The sequence below is a fragment of the Corvus kubaryi genome, unplaced genomic scaffold (assembly GCF_017639235.1).
Source record: "Corvus kubaryi isolate FWS band 111438036 unplaced genomic scaffold, C.kubaryi_AGA036_p1.0 37394, whole genome shotgun sequence".
Taxonomy (NCBI): Eukaryota; Metazoa; Chordata; class Aves; order Passeriformes; family Corvidae; genus Corvus; species Corvus kubaryi.
In genome coordinates this window covers 8,969,294-8,992,304 of record NW_024581133.1, presented here as the reverse complement: position 1 = coordinate 8,992,304, position 23,011 = coordinate 8,969,294, and the positions used below count along the sequence as shown (strand labels likewise).

Here is a 23,011-nt window from a genome sequence, read left to right as displayed (position 1 = left end):
ATTTCTGTCTGTCAATAAAATCCCCATTTCCTGCAGTACTTTGGTATGCAGTATTGTAAATTATGTCATGAGATATTTTTTTCCTTCTAGACATATCTAAAACAACAAAGGTACTTTGATGGAAAAATAAGTCAAGAAACAATGAGTCAAAATCAGAGAGGTGCACAACTGGCATATGCCTGTGATGACTGTGGCCTAAGCTAATTTCTCTTTTAACTTTGCTGTGTTTCTCTGTCTCATGTAATCATAAATAAGTTCTTTGCAATCTGTGGAATGTGTTTTTTCACATGACCACCATCTGGGCTGCTATTTCTCTGCCCTGTTGTACCTCTCTGTTTGGGTTACTGATAGTTGTCTGTCTGGTACTGTTTGATTTTAGCTTTCTCCCTTAGGTCCTCAACAAGTTACAAGTAGACACTTTCCCTAATTTTATCCTCGAGGTTTACACGTCTCTTAGCCCTAACAAATGTATCTGAATTCCGCAGTTTATTCCTGTCAATACACTGTGTTTCACTGTTAACAAGTGTTTGTCTACAGGAGGAGATATCAGTCAGGAATAACTCTGAGTTATCACTCCATGGAAGCTCCTTTGCCCTTTGGAAATGGATGCAGAGTATTTGTACTGTTATTTCAGAATCTGTGTCTTTTCAGGGAGTCTTCAGACATCCTTAATTTTTCTCCCTCCTATCTGAACTCAGTGCCCTGTGTTGAACAAGCCTTAATTTCAAACCTTCATCAAACCTGCTTTCTCTTTCAGCTGAGATTTTTTCCAGGTGCAGTGGTACCTGAGGTATGGTGGAGATCCACCTGTGAGACTGGTTGTGTGTTAAGGGCTTCCTGAAGTTAATGGAAACCACTCCAAGACTCCAAGGACAATTGGGCCAATCCCTGAGAACACTGAACCAAGCAATTACCAGATGTATTCCAGGCTGCCACTTCCTTAACCCTTCTTTTATTCTAGTCCTCATCCCGGTATAATATCAGAATATCTTTTTTTTTTTTTTTACTCTGAGCAGCATGTTCCTTTTGTGGCTTTTATGATTCTGAGAAGAGAACAGGTAATTTTGAACACTGAGTCACTCTCTTACGCCTAACTACAAGGTTTCTTCCCCCCCAGCTGAGGATAGGGAGTTCTGAAGCTTCCTGTGGCCTTGGTTCTTGGTTTGGTGTGTGTGAGTGTGATGTGCTGCTCCACTTGGCTTGCTCTGCTTGTGGGTAGTTTGATAAGTGATAATCATGGCCTGCAAGGAATGCCAGCCCTGTTGTTGATGCCACTCCAGCTCATGTCTTCATTTTTTCTGGAATTTTATCAGCTACTAGTGGACTTCCTGGCCTTCCCTGCTTAAAATAGGCAGTTGTCCCTTCAACTCTTTTGTGTAGGTGAAAGGAGTAGGACAAGGTTTTAAAAGTAAATGTTTATGTTTAGTTTACTTATTAAATCTCAGGCAATGTTTTCTTCATTCCATTATCTGGGGAAAGAGATGTGTTATCACAGGCTGTTGGAAGCCTGCCCGTGGATTTAAGTAGAATGTCAGAACTCAAAGTGGTCTGAGATGTCCTTATAGATGAGGGAAAAGACAGAAAAGGTAGCAGCTAAAAGCACAGAGGAAGCAGAAATGCCAGAGCAGCATCTGTAAGCCCTGACTTCCTTCCAGCAGTGTGAATCTGCTTATCTCAGTTACCCATCCAAGTGAAAATACTTGCATTAATTTTTGTTACAAGAAAGGCTGAAGCTGTAAGACTCCACGATCACAGTAATAGCCAATTTGGCAACATCCTGACCGCTGCTCTCCAGCTCTTTCCCCTTCTCCTGTGAGCTTTTGGTACCTCTGTACCCCTACCCTTATACTAATTCTTCCCATTCCCATTTACCCTTTGCCTTTCAGCTACTGGCACCTCACTAATTCAACTTTTGCTAGTCCAGGATGTTCTTTCAGGGAAGGGATGGGAACCTTATGAGCCTGGAGAGATGAGGTTTTACTGCACATCCCTGAAAGGCAGACATGGAGATTTTGTGCTAGACTTGCCCCGCTGGATTACATGGCGCCCCTAAATCTTCAGGCACCTGAACTGACTGTGGTTTGAAGTTTTGTGAACATTTTGTGGTCATCTCAGTAAGACCCAATTGAACTTGGCTTATGTTATATAATGCTGTGTTATGCTTGTGACCCTACTGGGAAGACCTGGAGGGTTTGTCTGCAGTGTAGTTTTGCCCCTGCTCCATGAAAGTCCAGTGTCCATGGTTACTGGGGACAGTAACGGATAAGAAGGAAGATTCAAGGCTATTTCTTCTCCCTGTGATCAGAAATGCAGCTCCCAGCCCAAAGGGAACTGTGCAGAAAATCTGCTGCAGGAATGATTGTCAGAAGATGTGTGACAGTGTTCACTCACAGCATTTGTCACTGTGCAGCGATTCAGTGACCTTCACTTGCCTTGATTTGGGTGTGCTCAGTGCTCATCCAGACTCAAACAGAAAGCCAAGCTTAGGAGGTGCCATGTGTCTGTCCCCTCCTGGCTGTGTTCTAGAGCTCCTGGGTTTCCAGACTGGAGTTAGAAAGCTGTAGAAATAAGTAGCCTTTGGAGGATGATGCTGGTTTAATATCCTCTTCAACAGCAGGTCTCTTTAGTTGCTTAGAGACACCTGGGCTCTGTAGGAAGTAGAGTCAAACCTGTTCGCTCAGCTCTCTGTTTTACCTTTCTGCACTAACATTCTTCAGGGTTTTAAAAATTCATTAAAACTTTTGTGTGCCAATTAGCAATAGGAGCAGATTGCTCTCACAAGTGGGGAAACAGAAGACATAGGAAGGAGTGTTCAAGGCTGGGCTGGACGGGGCTTTGAGCACCCTGGTCTAGTGGAAGGTGTGGAATAAGGGTGGAACAAGATGAACTTTAAGGTCCCTTCTAACCGAAACCAGTCTGTGATACTATGATTAAGCTCAACAGCTTTAGCTTCTTGGGTACTTCTCTATTGTCCTGCTGTGGTATCAAGTACAGCACAGCTGGAACAGGCTCCGGGAGGTATTTCATCATCTGACTGAAATAAACAGGGCTCCAGGAGCGTCAGTGGGAGGATGCCAGCTTAGCCCAGCTGGGAAGCTGCTCACCGCCCTCGGACTCAGGCTAATCTGCGCGGCTGTAGGTAACACTAGAGGTCACTCTGTGACCAGGGATGGAGCCTGCTGGCGTTTGGGGGCCTTGGGAAGGTCAGCGGCTGCTAATCCGTATAAATTGCTGAACTACAAGCAAAATTTGTAGCTCATTATGAAGCACTTTGATGCGGCATCGCTTCTATCCTAACTTCAGATGCCAATCTCCTACAGGGAACAACCCCCTCCCTTCAGAGGTGTGTTCATGTGAGCACCCAGGACAGGGCTGGGGTTTTAGCACAGTTTGGGGACATTTCTGCTGTGCTGGGCTGGGCAGGGTCCCCCACAGCACCTTTCTTTCTTACAGTGGCTGTACCTGCCTTGCTCCTCTGCCGGCTGTCAGCTGTCTGATCAGCAGCGTCAGGAATTCATTTGGCTGATGCTGCCTGGCAAGCCTGGAGGTAAAGATGGATTTAACACAGTCACTAGACAGCTGTGTGCTAAACTCACTGGCTGTGGAACCTATAACGAAAGGATTTAATTTTATTCCCTAATAATCCCTTTTCTCTCAAACAGGTCAGACTAGAGAGGCTGCTGCTACTGCTACTGCCGCAGCTTTCAGCCTCCCTGGTGGTGTTACTGGTTTCAGGGCTGGTCAGTCAGGCAAGACATCTCATCTTGGGGAAAAGTTTTCCTTTTAGTATTATTTTATTGATCTCATTTACTTGGGACACTCAAATAAAATTTTCAGTTCCCTGAAATACCTCTTTAGAAGTTATTCTGAGTGAAGGCTTTCAGTGATTTCTTCTCCTACCCCTGAAGAGACTGACAATTTTGGGTCAGCTGAACCTATTTGCAAGTTGGTTGTGTAGTTAGCAATTAATTCTGGTTGAAAAGTAAGGAATTAAAAATAATTTAAGAAATAATATTCATTTTTTCCATTGCAAAATATGCCTCATTTTGACCAATAAATAAAGCAAGTTCTCACCCTTCCCCCAGTCTCTGAAGGGATCAAAGGTGAAACACCTGATATGAGACTGAACAAAATATTTTACTTGACCTAAAGCATTTTTGGGATGTTTATTTTTTCACTTTGGCCATAAAAGGCAAAGCTGGTTATTTGCAGAGCTTTATTTGCAAGCCTTCTCTTAGCTCCTGTGGAGGCCAGGTGTCTGCTGGCAGGGGAGGGAATATGCCCCATATCCCTTTTTCTCCATGGAATGCACCATTAATGACCCAATTTTGCTGGAGGTTTCTAGTGCTCCTACCAGGGTTTCGTGGCATGGGGAGGCTTTGCACTTCCCCCATTAGGGCAGGTACCTGTTTGTGGCTGGATTCCATGGCAGTGCAAAAATCTCACAAATCTAGTCAGAAATAATTGGGATAACAGGGACTCCTTAGTCTTCGTTCACTCGAGGGTCACAGGACGTCAGATTTGACTTTGCTATTGAAGTCAGCTAATGTACTGGAAATGCCTTCATTTTCCCCCTCTGGAGGCATGGGTTCAAATCTGCCATAAATTACAAGTGACACAGGTTCAGTGGTCTTAATTAAATCCCACGAGGTTATTTTTGTGTGTCAACACTCCCCTTCTCCTCCCTTCTGCAGTGTTTGGAGCAGCTGAAGGGCAGGGAGGACTCCAGCACTGCAGGTGGAAGTTCTGGGTGTGGTGTTCAAGTGCTGGAGTTGGCTCTGGGCTCGGGTACAGCCAGACCCTGACTGCGCCTGGTATCAATCTCCATTGAACTTGTGATGTAGTGGATATTCTTCGTAGATTTAAAGCATTCAATTCTGTGCAGGATCGTTATTCCTTGTAGGGAGATAACTGGCTACAGAGGATTTCTGTTATCCACAGCATCTCTCCAGCCTGGAATTCATTGATTTCCGATCTACTTTGTAAAGGTGCAGAATAGGGGTGATCAATGCTACAGTGCTGATGTGAATAAAGTGTGTCCCCTAATCTGCATTATCAACAGCCCACTTCTGATATCCTGAGCTGACCTGGTCATGACTGTCTCTTACACAGATAAATACTCTGGCTGTTTCTAACTTGCCTTGAAAGCCTTTGGAATTGGAAGGAATCAGATCCAGTGCAGCTTTTCCAGGGAGTGTCTAGGCTGATTCAAACCTCTTTTAAGCTAATGCTTTTGTAAAGGCACTGTATGTTGCTAACATTTCTCTTAGCTTGGATTTAAATTAAAAGCTTTAATTGGTCTCCTGATTCTCCTAGAAGCATGTTTAAAAAAAGAAATAAGAAAAAGAAAGCTAGGGAAAAAACCCAAGCCCCAAAACATGCCATTTAGAGAAGAACTGTTTAGAGAGCAGGTTTTTATTTAATAAACAGTGATCAATTGAATTGATTAACCATGAACACATTACAGCAGAGTTTGTTGTTGCTGCTGCTGATAATTGCAGTTCACGTGCATGAGAATATTAAATGGCTGTTTGCAGGATCATTTTCATGCTCTTCTCATTTAACAGAATGGAGAAAACAACAACTGTTGACAGTGATTTTGGTTAGGACTGGAGCGCTGCAGACTGTGCCCTCAGGATGCCTGTGCAATAACTCTATCAATTGTGGCCATTTACTCTGCACTTCCAGACATTTCTGCAAACCTTGCAGCTGTTTTTTTACTAATTCGCTTGGTAATTAGATCTTATCATGCTGGCTCCATGGCTTTACATAAACTGTAAGCATTTGGAGCTGCCATGTGAGACATTTTAGAGTTGTCTGTGTTGTTTCGCGCTGCTCTGCAAAGACCAAGGTGCTCTCAAAATGCAGTAGAGACAGGGAAGCAGTTTTAACAAATGAGTTCCTGCTGATTTGAGAAGGATTCCATAGATGATAAGAGTTCTTTCACTTAAATTAACAACTGGAAGCCAAGTGGCAGTGATCGATTCATCCTGCTGGATTCTGAGAACAAACTGGAATCTCTGCTTGTACCCTTTCTTTCTCCCTCTAGTACAAATCTTTGTTTTCAGGAGGAATTGGGGGCTTCAGTAAAAGTGTTTTCCTATTTTAGATATCCCACTGATGTTAAGGAGAGGAAAGTCATGGTCCTGTGAGCTCAGGGTCAGGAGTTGGTATCAGTCATGCCCAAATAATATGAATGGAAAAACATGAGCCCTTTTGTGGCAGCAGGTCACCTTGGAATGGCATTATGCAGTGGTACAATTTGGGAACTGAGGATGTAGGTGCCACTACTGGTAGAACAGCCTGACTGACACAGACCTGCAGATCTCAGAGGAGAAGGTGCTCTGCCAGAGGTCAAACATCAGAGCATCTGATGATCTTCCCATACCAAAAGGAGAAGATTAATCATTCCTGTGCAAATGAATGATTTGCAGTGAAACAGTTTTGTTCCATGGCTAAAGTCATTAGGGCCTCCAAGCTCTTTTCCAGTTTGATCTCTGCACTGTGGTGAAATTGTAGAACACGTGTCTTTGTGACGTGTGTACGCTGGTGGGTCCAGCCACACCAAACCCTGGGGCAATGGAGAGGGGGAAGAAATACTTCAGAAAGGAGGTGCAAGGCATCTGAGAGCCTGATGCCGAGCTCACTGTGTGAAGAAAGTCTTCTTGTCAGCCCAGTGCTAACATGGCTAAACAGTGATAAATCTCCGGTGGTGGCTGGGGTCACATGGTAGCCTCCTGGCACTGGTCCCACTGTATTCAGCTCCTGGTCCAGTGTAGAACAGGTGCCACGCCAAAGAGTGTCACACGTGCCCCTGGTGACACTCTGAACTCAAAAACTTTCTATTTTCGGATCACATATTTGTTCTGATGGTTCTGTGCCATGCCAGGGAGAGGAAGAAGATGGTTTAGGTTCAGGGGTGCTGTTTGCTGTCTCTAGGTCACTTCAGCCACAATCTGGTTTTCTGGTTGCACTCTGTGTGCTTTGTACTTCCATTGGGCAGACAAGCCAGGCTGGGCATGCTGCAGAGAAGCATCCTTGCTCTTAGGAGTTGAGAGAGGTGCTTGTAATATCAGTGCAGGTCCCATAAATGGCAACTTTGCAAGGTTTGCATCTCTACAATTCCACCTAGTTAGGAATGAAACTTGGTTAACAGGACCCCAAAGAGAGTTTGAATGTAACAGATGTCAGTGTACCATGCAACTCTTCAGCTATTTTTGTGTTTAAACAAATCATTAAATTTTTTTGCAAGAAAATCTCATGAAGTATGCAAAAATATTATGGGGAGAGGCAGCTTTTCCAGATGGGCTTTGGTGCTTGTGTCTGTCAGGTGATACTGGCAGATGTCACCATAAAGGTACTTTTGGCACTTGTAAAAGTAGTGGTAGTAATGCAATAGCTGTGAAGGCCTAAGGAAGGATGTGAGGCAATGTCTATAGGGAGAAGGGACATATTTAACTGGGTAACTGATATACCTGGGGAAAAACCATGAACTTTTGGGGACAGGAGCCCAACTTTCTGGAAGTTTTCTCGAGTTCTGAAAAGAGACAGGTCAAGGGCTATACAGGTTTAGGTGTGGGGTGTTTTTGCTGGTTTTTTTTTTGTTGTTGTTTGTTTTGTTTTGTTTTGTTTTTTTCTCAAGCAGAACTCCTGTACTCTGTCCTTAAATTGGTGCTTAAAAATTAGTGCTCCAGTGGAGCTGATCTCTTCAGACTGATAAAGATTTCTGGGGCACAGTGGAAGACTGCCTTTGGAACGCCTAGGGCTGGTCCCCTCTGAGGAACTTTTCCCTCATTCCCATCTTGCCATGAAGGATACTAGTAAAAATGGCAGAAGTGTTCCATTAGAATCATTAGAAAAGTCTGCAGAGGTGATCTTTTCTCCTTCAGAACTTCATAAAAGTTGCTGTAACATGTTTTATGCAGTATCGTCATCTCTGTGAAATCATGGCAATAACTTAGTTTGTACTTGTGCCAAAAATGATATTATGGGCCTTTGGGTGAATTCACTGAATTTACACTGTAAAGTGTAATATTTTCAGAAACAGACAAATTTGGACCAAGTGAATGTGCTCTGCTTACAGTTGTGTTACAGACCTTGGCCTCTGCCAGCAGCCCATGCAGTAATGCCCAGTATATGTGCATTTCTATCACCTTCAGCCCCAGTGCAGTAGAAATCTAAAGTTTAGTTTGAAATCTTTAAATTAGCACTACATACCTCACAAATAAATCCTCCAAGTCACTAATGACTGATGTGCCCATAAATTTGAGGGATGGTGGTGAAGCAGGCACTGCAGGTAGATGGATCTCAGGACACCTGAATGGTGACAGCAGCATATGCCACTTGGATTTTAATAATAGCAGCAATAATAACAACAGTAGTATCTTTATAAGCATAGATATATAATTTAAATAAGTGGATTCAAACATGTGGGGTATATATCTGTTCTGCAGAGCACAGAGATATTTATTGTGGCTCTGGACAAACGATGATGTGGTCAGACCTGCATGACAAATTAATTGCCCCAGGAAGTAAATGCTTTAATTTGGGGGTAACTCTATGCTTGGGTCTTTTGAAGGGACCTGGGAACTCAGTCTGTGGCAGGACACATCCCTGTGGATGTGGTTCTGGTGTCCAAGCCTGGCTCTTTAATCAGGCTCACATCTCCCCTTTGCGGCAGTGCCGGTGGCCGTGGGGAGGGTGCTCGTTTCTCCATTATGTGGGAACATATGCAGAGAGAATTTACTCCTCAGATTCTGAAAGCTCTGTGTGAACTTCAGTATAACGGTGCCAATTTTAATCAAAGAAATGTACTGTGGATGTCACCTGCATTTTTATCCAGTTCTCTTTGACAGAAATAGAATTCAGAGTCCTGCTAGCGACAGAAAGGGCAGAAAAGCCCACTCCTGGGCTCATTTTGCTTGCTGTTATTCTGCTACCATAATTACCTCTAAACATAATTATGGGCAAGACAAATGACATTTTTAGCTTTGGTCTTTAAAGACAAGAGTTAATTTCAGGCTTTGACCAGAACTATGTTAATTAGCCTCTACTCACTCTCTTTGTATGGAATTACATCACCCAGGACTTAGCATAGGTTGTCTTTCCTGTATCTTTGAGTAATGAAAGGACACGGCATGGCAACCAAATCAAGGGCTGCTGCATTAACAAGGCCACTTTTCTGCCCATTTATCATCTATTAAAGGTGCGCTAGTTTGTAAAGTAACACCACCTTCAGCAGGGCCGCCAAGAACAGCTCCTCATTTATTTTCTGCATGGTTTAAGTTGGAGTTAGACCCACCTTGTAGCTCAGAGGTGACAGCCAGTAAGAAAAAGTACACTAATTGAGACATCTCAAGGGAGAAATAGAAGAAAACTGAAAAGGTAATTAGAATGAGAGGGTTTCAAGCTGGGTAAGTAAAATCGAATGGAGGTGCATATTAGGGGCTGTTACAGATGGGAAAGAAAGTACTTGGAGAATAAAAAAAGAAAAATGAATATTAGAGAACAGAGCACCCTTTTCACACATGAAGAATAGAGGATAGAGATAAAAAATGTAACAGTGGAGATACAGGCTGGGGAAAAAAACCCTCCAGAAGTATGAAGGACATATTTAAATGTAAGAGAGAAAGAATAGGGAAAAATAATAGAGCAGATCAATTACTAGTGCTGTAGCCAACGAAGGAGAAACTGTCAAATGAATATTTCTGGAGCTGTGGAAAAGTCTCCTTCCTTTGTGGGCAATGTAGCGTTTGTTTGGTCTGTGTGGGAGGAGTTTCTTTTGGGGGTAACTCAGTATTTGAATTTGCTGCAGTGTCAGTAGCTCAAATGGAGTGTCGGGGTGAATGCCTGCTTGGGCAGAATTGGGTTAATAAGATGTTATTTGGCAGAGTTTGTAGCTGATACCAGACCTTCTTCCGCCCCACACAGGGAAGCAGTCCCTCATGCAGATGCACACCCAAACCAAAGCAGTCACATTTTTTGGTTAAGAGTGGAAGATGACCATTGCTTCCCATTAAGGTCACAGATGGTTAGACAGGATTTCTCCTTTTACCCCCTCTGGGGGCAGGAGGCTGGAAGTGAAGGACATCTTCATTGGGATGTAGAGAAGTTGGAGCATGGCTTCCTCTGGCTGCAAGGCAGGAATCATGAAATCACAGAATAGTTTGAGTTGTAAGAGACCTTAAAGATCATCTTGTTCCACTCCCTGCCATGGGCAGGGACACCTTCCACTATCCCAGGCTGCTCCAAGCCCTCTCCAAGCTGGTCTTGGACACTTCAAGGGATGGGACAGGCACAGCTTCTCTGGGCAACCTGTGCCAGGGCCTCACTAGGCTCACAGGGCAGAAGTTTATCTTAATAGCTAATTTAAATCCACCATCTTTCAGTCTGAAGGAATCTAAATCTTTCCCCTTTCAGGGAGATGGGACCCCAGAGCCAGGACCAGGTGACTTATTAACCCTAAAAAACCCATGGTCTCAGTATCCAGTGGGCTGGAAGGACCAAAGTGCAGCTCTGTATCCCAAGGAAGTGCTGCACAGAGCTAACTCTAGCCAAGAAAATCGTGCTTGCACCCTCAAGTTAGGGAGTCAGGGGAAGTCAGCAGGAGTTGTGTGTCTGGGTCTCTTGGTGAGACTGGACCGGCAGTGTTTGTCCTCATTAGAAATTGTTTGTACAATGTCAGATATTCTGGCAGATACATCTTTGGGGTGTCCTGTGCAGGGCCAGGAGTTGGACTTGATGATTCTCACGGGTCCCTTCCAACTCAGGATATTCTGTGATTCATTTAAGGCTGTTTATAGTTACTAAGTTGTATCCTTGAAATTAATATCCACTCACTGTGGAAATGGAATTTTCTGAGCCAAGTACAGTGTTTGTGGTTTTAATTGATGGTCTCACTAGAGTGTTTTTCCTACGCATTGTCTGTTTGATTTTTTTTTTTATAAGCTGCACTGATAAAAATGTCAGAAAAGGTTTTGTTGTTTCATAAAATTTGTATTGGATTCTGCTTAAAATTTGGAAAACTTTAAAGCTGTTAATAATGCTCTGGCTTTTTTTAGTGACTGAAAATTTTGAACATTTGAGCAAAACCTATTTTCATATTTCCATTTTCTTTTGTTTTGTATTTAAGAAAATCAGCCTAGAAACTTAAAAAAGTCTGATTACATTTCAGAGCCTGATTCTGTTCTTCCTGAGAAATTGAATAAGAGCTTTTGAAAATTTGCTAAACTGAAAGAAGAAAAAACACCCCAAAATTAAAAAAGTAAAGCCTTCAGATATTTCAAAGAGCAAAGGTATCAGAAATTTAAAACAAAACAGAAAACCAGTCCATGAAGTTAGACATACTCTGGCTATTTCCCATTATTATAAAAGCCATTTGTGTGGCAGGAATGTTCATGGACTGTCAGGATTGCAGTATTTGGTACTGGATGCTGCCTGAAGAAAGGAAAATAAGTAGATCTTTGCCCCAAAGTGATTACCCGAGTTATGGAAATGCTGTGGCCATGTACTTCCAGGATAACAAACGATTCCGTTCTTTTCTTTCAGCCAACCTTCTGCAGAAGGAAATGATGGCAAGTTCAGTGGGAAACGACAGAGCTCTCAGTCCCAGAGTTTCAAAGATCACAAACTCCCTTTAAGGACTTGAGAAACAAAGAAAACCCTGTGACAGAGAATATTCTTCCTCATTCATCATTTGAAATCCTGCCTCTAAAAGTGTTAAGAACAAGTTATTTTCAATATGAGTTAGCCCCAGGGGATTTGATAAAAGGCACTTTTCTTTTCCAGCTGGCTAATCAAAAGTGGGCTGCAGAAGACTTTAGTGACTTGGAAGGCAGTTCTGAGACTCCCCCAGACTCAGCAAACTTTCCTGATCCAAGGAACCAAAAAACAAAGATGTGTCACAGGCCTGACTGAATATGGGAGCTGAGAAGACAGAGTTCATTCATCAGAAAGCCTGGAAATCTCCTGGAGAAAGGTGAAAAACAAATTAATACCTCATCTGCAAGCTCCTATAGGTTCTCCAGTACTGAACTGTTCCAAGTAAGTAAAACAACTTTCATGTTTGAGAGACATTTGTCTCGCTTCCACTCCAGATAGTGTTACACAGAGTTTTCTCAAAAAGAGAGCCAGTGCGGACTTAGTCTGTCTTTCTTAGGCAGAGCCTGTCCTTCCAGTGCTAAATGAGCATTTACCAGAGCCTTCTTCTGAGGTTGGTGCTAAACATTTGGGATTTGCAAAGTTGGCTTTCCTTTCTTGGAAGGAAAGGCAGACCTCTTTTGTCACATCCCTTAAAAATGTCCTGTTCCTTGTGGACATCTCCTCCTGACACCAGCTGGGGATCCACTTACAGCAAGAAGATGGATAGCTCTGAGGAAAGGCCAGCAGGCACCAGTGACTGGCTTCCAAATCAAGGAGTCCTAAATGTAGAAATTTTTTTCTCTCATGTCAACAATGTTGTTATTTGCTTCCTCATGCTGCACTAGGGTGGTCCCTTAGGCTTGTGTCCAGTCAGTGGGACTGGGATGAATGAGATTCATTTGAACATATTTTGATTTCCTCCAGTATTGGTTCATGCAATCAAATCACTAACACCACTGTAGATGGCCATGGACATATATATATATATATATACATTCGAATTAGCTGTTTTATTGACAAAGATCAACTAATGTGATTCCATCTTCAGTCATCGTTGCTTGGTTACACTCACAAAAAATCTGAATTGGAGCAACATGTGTCCGAATAGACGCAAAGTATTTCAAGGTTCACTTACAGTCCAATTTAGATTTAATAATCAGGGAGTTGCTAAATGAACTTCCCTGTTCTCAGAGCAGACAACTGTCTGGCAGGGACTGTGACCCTGTCACCAACCTGTCCCTGGTAACGTTTGCTTTGTGTGGAATTTGTGAGCCACAATCCTCAAAGTAGCTCCTTTTTCCATCTGTCTCTTGTTATCTGTGTTTCTTCTAGGGAATTTCATCAATTATTTCCTAATACTTGAGTTCTGCTTTTTGTTTGGGTTTTATTTCTTATGCACAATCATGTACGGTATGTATGTAAAATATGTCTATGTTTGTGTATTTATTTTCTCCATGCTGGGCTGTTACTGTCTCTGTCATGTCCAGACCTAGGCAGACAAATGAGATGAACAAATGGAAACCAGTGTCATTAAATGCCTGCAAAAGCTTCACCCAAATGTTGTTAACAGGTGGAGAGAACAGATAACATGTGCCCTCTCTGACTTCACTGCTGGAGGGGGACACACGCAATAGGGTTTGATGCCCTTCAGCAGATAATCTTGTGATTTCTCATCTCATCAAAAAACCTGTCTGGCTTTGAATTTCTGCTTACCCTTTTGAAAAGTGTAGCTTAAACATCATCATTAATTGGGCTTTACAGTCCGATAATAATTACTAATATTTGGCACCACTGCCTGTCAGCCTGTTTATCCCCAGAAACCTGACTGCCTTAGAGGTTCTGCCTCTCTTTTCTTCTTTTTTTTTTTTCTTTAAACTGTGGGAAAAGCCTCTGAATAATTCATCAAGAACCTTTAACATTATGAAAAATATAATCAGCTGGCAGTGCTGAGATATCTGATTTCTACAGGACGCTAACTCAAGTATTACAAGTGACTGCAGGATTGATGCCAGAGCGCAGTAGGTGTGGATACACAGAGTCCTCTTTGTTCGAGGCAGTCTCAGCCCTTGTGGAGAGCTCAGAGAAGGCTGGGTGTTCCTCACCATGCCTGCCTAGTGCCAATTAATAATTTAAATCCATTAATCGGTTAGGATGAACACTTAGTGTTGCTTGACTCACTACCACCAAGTGGAGGGGGTTTTCTGGGTTAAATAAAAGATCTTAAAATTTTGTCTTCTTGCGAGGGAGCTGGGAGCGCCTCAGCTTCCTTCGTGAGAGGCTTCAGTTTTTATTTGGGAGATGGGGGTGGGTGTTACTATGCCAAAAGTGCTTAAGTAAACAGTAATATCCATACATCATAAGTAGATGTCTGAGAATATTAGCTGTTTATTTCCCTGACATACTCTGAGGAGTCTGTGGGGGGCTCTTGCAGGAGTCAGGACCTCGATGTAATATACAAGCTTTGATTCTGATATTTCCCTTGATAACTGTGCTCTACCATATTGGGGTCGGAAGTCAGCAAAGGTTCATTGGCTGTTGTAATGCTCACTGTCACCAGTAATAAGTACAAAGGACTTGCTTTAAAAGCTGGCTTATAAAACTTTAAGGAAACTTGGATTGCTTAAGTGAACTTCCAAGGCTCTTCAGGGGCCAAGTGCACTTTGGTTGTCTACTTATATTAATTTCACAGAGTTTAAAGGGTCAAGCAATGCAGTTGGTGATGCTTATTAATTTATGAAACACAGAATCTTGCACTATCTCGCTTTGACCACTTTCGCTCTCCTTTTAGAAAATTTAATATACATTAAAGCTTGCTAGACAGGGACGCCCTAAAGGATTAAGCCCAAAGTTCACAGCTGGACTAAAAGGTTCAAAGACGTTGTATCTGCAACACTGATTTGATTCCAAGTGACGTTCAAACAACAGAACCAAATTGTAGATGTTTGAATGTGTAAGGAAACAGCAATTAGAGGAATACCACAGAACAGCAAAGGATTAGGATTTATTTCCCTTAAAATGGTAAAACTGATTACAGCCTTGTTCTTTCTTTCATGGGGGATGTGTTTGATCACATCAGCTTTTGGGGTCAGTGGTTGTCAAGAGCGTATTTTGGTGTTACAATACAGCTTGCCAAGCTCTGAAGTTTCATGCAGACCTAGTAACTTTACAGAATATATTTGATTGCTGTGGCAATCTGAACTGAGTTCTGGGTAGGAAAATATTAGCCAGAAGGGAAGAAGGAAAGGAGGAATGGATAACTCCTGGAGTAACAGGGATAGGATTTAGGAATATGATGTAATCCTATCCAGGGGTATTTCTGCATTCTGTTTACTTGCCTTTGAATTGCTTTGGTGTCCTGTCCAGGGGAGATAATCCAGAAGCCATTCACACCCAGGCTGCAAATTTGATTCTGTTTTCAGGTGACAAAGGGAACGTGATTGCAAAACTACTGGGAAAATTGGAACCCAAATTGGCCCTGATGGTTAGTCTGTGGGGTATCCTTTTGCAATCAACAAGAGGGAGAAGAGAATGAAAGACAGGGAAATGAAGAGTGTCCCACTGTACAGAAGATGAGTTTATTTACCCAGTTTGTAAAGGGGGAAGCAAATTTCATATTATGCCAGGTCTGATTCCTGAGGCCCTAAGGAACCTTGAGGAAGCAGTTATACTTCACTGGAAATTTGCTGTTGCAAAGAGAGACTCTAAACCCTGTAAGGGAGTCCCAGTGGCGAAGAGTGTTTACATTGCAGCTGGGCCCAAAGAGCCTCAGATAAGATTGTGGGGCCCTGTGGAGCATCACATGCTGGGAGATTCTGTGGCTGGAGATGATTCATAGCTTTTATGGGCGAAAAAGGACAAAAATGTGGTGGAGCAAAACAGCCAGGAAGAATTTTGTGTGATCTGTGGCACTTCATTTCCAGCCAGAGAACAGAACTCACATGTCCAGGACTTTAGCAGCCTTACCCTTGTATTTTAAACCCTTTAAACAGAGAGAACAATGCAGAAAATCCCAGAGGACACATGAGAAAGGGGGTTGTACCTAATCCCTTTATCATTTCTTTGCATTTACTTGCTAACAAAATATATTTTTCTTTAGAATGGCCTCTGAAATTTTATACTACGGGGTATTTGGTTTAAAATGTACTGTAACCTTCCTTTTTTTAAATTGATCAGATCAGCCTTGAACACTCAAAGAAAAATCTGCCTGCTCTGAATATTGCCTGAGGATTTAGAAAGGTCTTTCTTGGAAACAGAAGAACAAGATGAAACAATTATCTGTAAAGCATGGTAAGAGAGAAAAAGAATAAAGGAATGAGTTATGTTTGACTTGTCTTCTTCCAAGAGACAGGGTTTTTTGGTTTTTAGAGTAGACTTTAGATGTGGGAGATTTGCAGTGTCTTGCAAGAACAAGTTTCAAAACACAAGCAGTTTTCCTCCTGCTCTGGTAACTTGTAGACCAAAGAAAGTCTTTGTTTTGGCAACCTGGTTTGCAGTCAGACTGTATTATTTGCTGCTTCAGTTGTAGGAGAAACTTTCCTAATGACAGGTGTCAATCAAATAAATGTTATCTTCCACCTGAGCAGAAGCAACACTAAAATTTCAACTGTGTTATTAATAAACAAGGAGGCAATGGATGTGAGAGCAGTGGACACCCTATGATCACTTACTCTGAAGGGATGATTGTCAGTCACACCTTGATGGCATCTGCTTGCAGATATAATGAAGAAAGATTATCATTGCTGTAAGTGACTGCAGTGACTCTGGTCAGCAAATAAAAAAGACATCGTTGAAGTGATCAGCCCTGCCTCCCAGGTGCTGACACTGTTAAGTGATATCTCAGTGGGATTTGGGTCCTCAATTAGGTAACTGCAGTTGAAAACCAGAAAAAAAAAGACCCTTCTTAATAATTAATTTCATGCCATTCTCTGCACTTCTAAACTGAAAACTCAGTCATGACCAAAGTCAGATTATTTGTGCACTGATGAGTTAGAGAAGAAACAGTGAAAGACCTTTAAAGCAAAGACCTTGGTTTAGTAATGGCAATGCAAAATGTTGGCAATATATGAGTTTCTCCAGAGCTGATTTTGGATCCTGATGGGGTAAAGGAAGAATGAGCCATTTCCTGTGTCCTTTGGAAATGTAGAAATAAAATATTCTTTTAGTATTCCAGCTCTTCCTGGGGTGCTAGCTGCTGTTGGGAATTGTGCACAATCCAGAATCCTTCTGTGTCTGTACTTACCTTAATTTGTAGCTTCAGTTAAAGGTGTGTGAAAGGAGCTTGCGTGTATGGCCCCATCTGCATAGAAATGTACAAATGTGAATAATAAAATGGATCAGCCCAGTCCTGATAGAACTCAGCCAAAGTAAGAAGTGAGGAGACTTCAAAACCTGCTTCTCTTTTATAGATCCAACCAAGCATCCCAAAGGCTGCCTTGTTTATCTGCCAGTGACCCCTGGTTCTCCTGAGAAGGGTACTTCAGTATCTGAGTAGTTTTCCAAGACTTAAAAAGCAGACTGAAAAATATAAAAGGTGCAAGGGAAGTTTCTGACTTTTAAATCCTTTTACCATCCCCAAATTTCTGTTGTGGTCACACATGATGCAATACAGCGTTAATAAATACACCTGCTCTTACATCAGGCAAGTGTAAAACTTCTAGGTTTTGCTTTGGATTTCTTGCCTTCCCATATTCCATCTCAGTCCAGAACAAAGGACTAAACCCTGCTAAAACAATTAATCCCTAGGGACTGGAAGCTATTGTCTCTAGTGCACAGATAAAAGTCAGTCATATCAGCTGCAGATGAAATCACAGATGAAATCTTGCTAATTAATTGCATGAACTTTGTTTCTGCCTGGTTTGAGATTCTCTCAGCCATGCAGAAAGATCTGGGCACCCATACTGTACACCTCAACGGGGCTGTTGATTTTCCTAGGAAGACTAACAATTTTTTGTGCCTAAAATAGCCCTGCAATTACTTCTGCTCACATGGTTTTGCTCTTACAAAATGGTTTCTGAAAACTGGTTTTGTTCACACGTGATTGAAAAGATGCCCTCCGTTGTTCTGCCAAGTTAGGCACTGATTCAGGTTTACGACCATATCATTAATATTTTAGTACTGCATCAGTAACTGGTTGCTATTAATATGTAGTGAAACAGTGATATAAAAAAGGAGATGTTCCCAATCATTTGGCAGAATTTGCGTTACAGCTGGATGAAATTTATAACACATCTTCTGCAACCTACCAGTCTGAACTCCTGTTATTAATTTCTGCTGTGTTTATTTCTCCTTTATGTTCACTTTGGGTGATATTCTATCAAGTTTCCTGGCAAGCACCACAGTGGATATAGCTAATTTCAGCTGACTGCAGGGGAAGGACTTTGTAGAAAGTGAATTTTGAATTAGCAGTAGTATTTGCAGCAAAAATCTCCCCCTGAGAAGCCTATTCCCCTCGGTCTGGCGTCAGCAGCACTTAAGTGCATATGAATGGCCCTATTGACTTCAGGTAGGCAGCTGTTTAATTACCTTCCTGAATCAAGGCCAGCACCAGGAAACAAGCTCCCTGCACAGACCTGAGCGCCTCGTCTCCCGAATGCCGGACTTCTGAGTGTGACCCACGGACTGTTTGACTTGGTAATTTGGCAAATCCTTTCCAGTCGAGAATAAATATGAGGAAACCATCATTTGACGCACCGAGAGGTGAAATTTGTGCAGCGTATTTTTCATGACGAGGCAGCTATTGCCCGGATTTATTCAGCCTGCTTGGCTCTTCCTGTTCAACAGTCCCAGCAATCACATTTTTTTCCCCCCACGTTTTATTTAGGAACTGTGAGATGACAGGTCTCTTGCCTCTCTACCAGGAAGGCGGTGCGCTGCACGCAGCATGCTGCACACAGGAGCAGGAGGATAAAGAATGACATGCTACTCTCTAAGCTACAACTATTTTTTTTTTTTCCAGCTCGCATCTGCTCCTGTCCCTCTTCTGTTCTCAGATCACTCTTCAGCTTCCCTTAGGAATCCAGCTGTGTCATCACATTGTGTGGCATCCTAATATTTCATACTAAGCTGTAAGCCAATTAGGAATGACTACTTACCATGCTGAATCATAGGAAGAGAAAAGGATAATGTGTCCTTCATATAACGAACCTCCTCATTTTTGGCAAGACAGATCACCTACACGTTATATTTATAAGCCCTGTGGCTTTTCACTCTACCCAATTAGGGTGCAGCCTCGTCTCACACTGCTGCAATATTTTAAGGGACTTATTTACAGATGGATGCTTATTGAAAATGCTGACCTGCTACCATTGTACCTCATGGCACCTTTCATCTTCAGAGACTGAAACACTGGACAAAACTTGATGTTGTAATCACCTTTAACAGGATGAGAACATGAGCGCAGCAAAATATAAATACCTTGTCCTGAGTTCCTAAATGAACTGGTGACCCTGCATGAGGGTATAACATCACATGCTACACAGGGTTCAGGGAGATGTTGATTTAAGTCAAACTGTAAAATAAAGCCTGTTAACGTCTAAAAGGAAGAAGAACCATTGATGTGTATTTGGGAAATGCATGAAGTGTTTAGTAATGAGCATCAAAGATATTAAAATATATTTCCCATGCTGAAGTAATTAATGGGCTATTATGCCAGGTGTCTAAGCTACTCAGGGGTCTGGGATAAATTGTGTTCCAGCAGAAAATGCAAAGTATGATTTAAGTGGAATGATGTTAGTTGTAGTGGAGCCTTTAGGATGCCTCCTTTCCTCCAACTGGTGTTTCTTTTTCCTAAGCTGCTTAAGGAGCTATTGGTAGTATTTATTGTCCAGGAAGAGAGGTACTCCTTTAAATTTGTCTTTGGACCCTGGCAGTGTTGCAAACTGAAGACTCTGGTGACCTGTGCCTGGTACCTGCCATCCTTCAAACCTTGTCTAGCCTTGTTAGTCCTCACTGCAAAGCCAGCAGGGCAGCAGAGAAGCCAGTTAACCCTCCCTCAGGTGACAGATTTTGTGTGCAGTCATGGCAGTGATTGCAGCCATGTAAGAGTGCTGGCTGTGGATACCTCCAGGGAGAAAGGACAGCCTTGGATTTGGCTCCCCAAACTGCATTTCCCAGACCAAGTCCAGGCATTTTTGTTGCCTCTGCTGCTAGGAGAGGTTATAGCTAAACAAAATGTGGGAGACACTGATTTCAGACTTCTTCAGTGATGTCCAGCCATACCCTGCTAGGGTTCAATTTCTTCCTTACTGTTCACATCCCCTTGTTTTTACCCCCCAAATACCTCTGGGACAAACAAGTTCTCCCATAACCTGCCAGGACAGAGCAGTGGTGAGTCACAACATATGGGGCTGAAAGCACAGAGCCAGGCAGCGGTAGGGGATCAGGAAGATCCCTTTGCTTTCCAGGGTAACTAATCCCACCTGTGCTGAGGCCATTGGAGGGCTCAGATCTATGTGGTGAGCTCTTATGGTAAGGTAGAGCTGGGGCTGTTGCAGTATAAGAGCTTCTGCAAGTAGAGGATGAAGATTTATGATATTTTTCTTGCTAAGAGAAATTCTGAGTAAGTTGAAGTTAGTTCTGCTGTAAAGGTTTTGTGCTTTATCTGGAATAATGCTTGTTTTATAAACATGGGGGTTTAGAAACCTCTTGGCCTTCAAGAGAAAATTGCCTGTTTAGGAGCTGTACTTTTGTATTGTTATTCAAAAATGTCTCAGTTAATCATTGCTAAAGGCCTTGCCAGCCTGTGTTGCAGATTCCTTTTTTTTTTTTTTAAATGCAGCATGTATATAATTTATATTGTTCCTCTCTACATAGATAAGGACTCATCTCAAATGTCAGGGTGGGGGAGGAAAAGATACATGACCCAGAGGGCAAGAATATTGAATGCACTGGTGTTGGACTTGACATTCCCGTAGTATTCTCTGTGATAACATCCATCTCAAGGAACCCTCCTGGTATAAATAGAGAGCTCCTATGCTTAATATATATTTCCAAAGGAATTTCATAGTAATTGAGCATTAAATGATGTCCACTTATCGTAAAATGTTACTATTTTTATTAAAAATTATAAATGGGCTTTAGCAGAACAGAATATACCAGATCCACACCACCATCTGTATTAGTCTTTATGTTACAATTGTCATTGACCAGCTTTACTGTCTTATTTTTAGATGGTTCATAATTTCCCTAGCTGATCAAATGAAGATTTGTGAGCAAAGAAAGGCACTGGCTGAATTATGTAATGCCATTGATTTTTATTCTCCTTGTTTCACAGAACATGCTTAAAAATCTCACTGTCTCTGTGATGGGCTGTCAGCACCTGGAGGAGCTGGTGTGGCTGGAACATATGGGCTGTGCTGAAATCTCACCTTGTGGAGAAAGAGATGCCAGAGCTGGCCTTGGGATAAACCTGCTGGATGCCCAGGTACGACCCGGGCAGGCGGGATATGGGGGTCTTTGCCCAGTGCAGGGGCTGCCGTGAACCATTACAAACCTGTTGGCAAAGGAATGAGTGACCTGAGAGCTGCCCAAAGGGAATGGGGCTCACTGTTTTGCAGCCAAAGAAGTGCCTGTATGGGGAAGCCGTGTCTCATTCAGCAGCATTTAAACCCGAGAAATGATGGCAGATATTTCATCTGTGGAGCTGTTCAAGGCCAGGTTGGATGGGGCTTGGAGTAACCTGGTCTGGTTGAAGGTGTCCCTGCCCATGGCAGGAGGGCTCGATCTAGGAGATGATCTTCAAGGTCCTTTCCAACCCAATCAGTTTATGATTCTATAAAATATTGGCATTTCCCTTCTCTACAGATAGTGGCTCTTGCACAGGGTACCAAAGCACCCACCCACGCAGCCTCTCCTCATTGTGACTTTCAAAGCTTTTAAAGTTTGAAGAACAAAACCAAAGTAAATGTCATGAGGGTTTGGTTCAGTTTGTGAGGAATGTTGTTTATTTCACCTTGCTACTTCGTGTCATTTGGGGAGGCTTGCACATTACAAATTCCTGAAAAACTGGTTAACTGTAAAATGGTTTCTAAGATTGAACAGAGTAAGGTTTGAAAATTGAAAACTGATATTTATTTGCAAAATTTGACCCAAATATATTAATTTTAGCCTTCCCAAGTCTATAAAAGAGGTGATTAGGTGTTCATAGCAGAAATGATCTTACAGAACATTGCTACTCTATTTTATTGTCATTAAACTACAAATAATGAGCCACTAAGAAGGAGGAGGGAAACTGTGAATAGAAATTATGGCAAAATTCATTATTTCTGTGTTTGTTCTTGAGGCTTGAAAGAAATGACAGGTGTGGGCTAGAAATACAGCTCTTTCTATCCTTCAATCAAGTCCGGTGTAGTAGCATTTACCTTTTACATGTATGTTTTATTGGATTTTGGTGCATTATGTAGTTCAGATTAGTATTTTGGCTTTTTAATTATCAGGGCTTCACCATGGCCTGTTTGTCTCTGCTGCTGATCTCTGCATTATCTGTAGAACACAGTCCATGGGAAGAATGCCTAAAATCTTGTAAAAAGCATTAAATGTTCTTTACCATGAAAAAGGGAACAAACCCTCTCATACCAATACATGAGTTTCTGGGAACTTTCTAGAATTCTCTCACAGCTAAAAAGGGGAAATGCCAATGTCCAGTTGAAGTGAAAGAAGGTATTTTCTGACCATGGGAATAAGGAGGGTTACAAATGCAGCCCTATCTTTGCCCTTATTGTTTATTAATGCAGTCAGTGCTCACACAGCCCCTGCTTCTCCTGCTGAAAGCCTTAACTGGCCTGTGTGTTCTGGTTGGTATATGAAGTGACAGGAATTACACAGTCTCATTCCACAGACCAAACTTTTCACACAGCTCAGATAGAAATGAGCCCCTGGGGACTCAGGATGCTGCCAGTGCTCTGTGAGACTCTGTGATGGCAAAGCCAGCTATCAGTTGTTAATCCCAACACATCATAGGAGACACTTTCTATCTCCTCCTGTAATGTTAATGCAGCTGGAATTCCATAAATCAAATCTCTGCAGTAAAAAGGTTAATAAGTTTACACTATATAATTGAAAGCCATATTGGTGATTAAAAGGATTTTATATATCAGTTTTCTGGGTCACCAACTAATTATTTTTGGTGGCCTGTAATAAAACATGGCACCATAGGCAGATAGAGGCTGTAATCACATAATATATGAAAAAAAGCATTCACATTTATTTGAGATGAGGTTGTGTACACCAGCTTGTGGAATAGCCTTTGAGATATCTCTCTCCTAGTTTGGAGAAAATGGGAAAACTGCACACTCCATGTAGTTGGTGAGGTTCATCCCAAGTTATTGGATTGAGTTTTGAGGTCTGGCACTCTCTCTCCAGAGCTAAGCCCAAG

The 23,011-nt window shown here is 42.2% G+C and overlaps 1 long non-coding RNA gene across 1 annotated transcript; it reads left to right on the top strand.

The window, feature by feature from the left end:
- The first annotated feature begins 11,157 nt into the window (after positions 1-11,157).
- Positions 11,158-21,218, top strand: LOC121669989. The gene is made up of 3 exons (XR_006017979.1): positions 11,158-12,042; positions 15,814-15,927; positions 20,912-21,218. It is a non-coding gene; the product is annotated as an uncharacterized LOC121669989 (long non-coding RNA).
- The last annotated feature ends 1,793 nt before the right edge of the window (positions 21,219-23,011 follow it).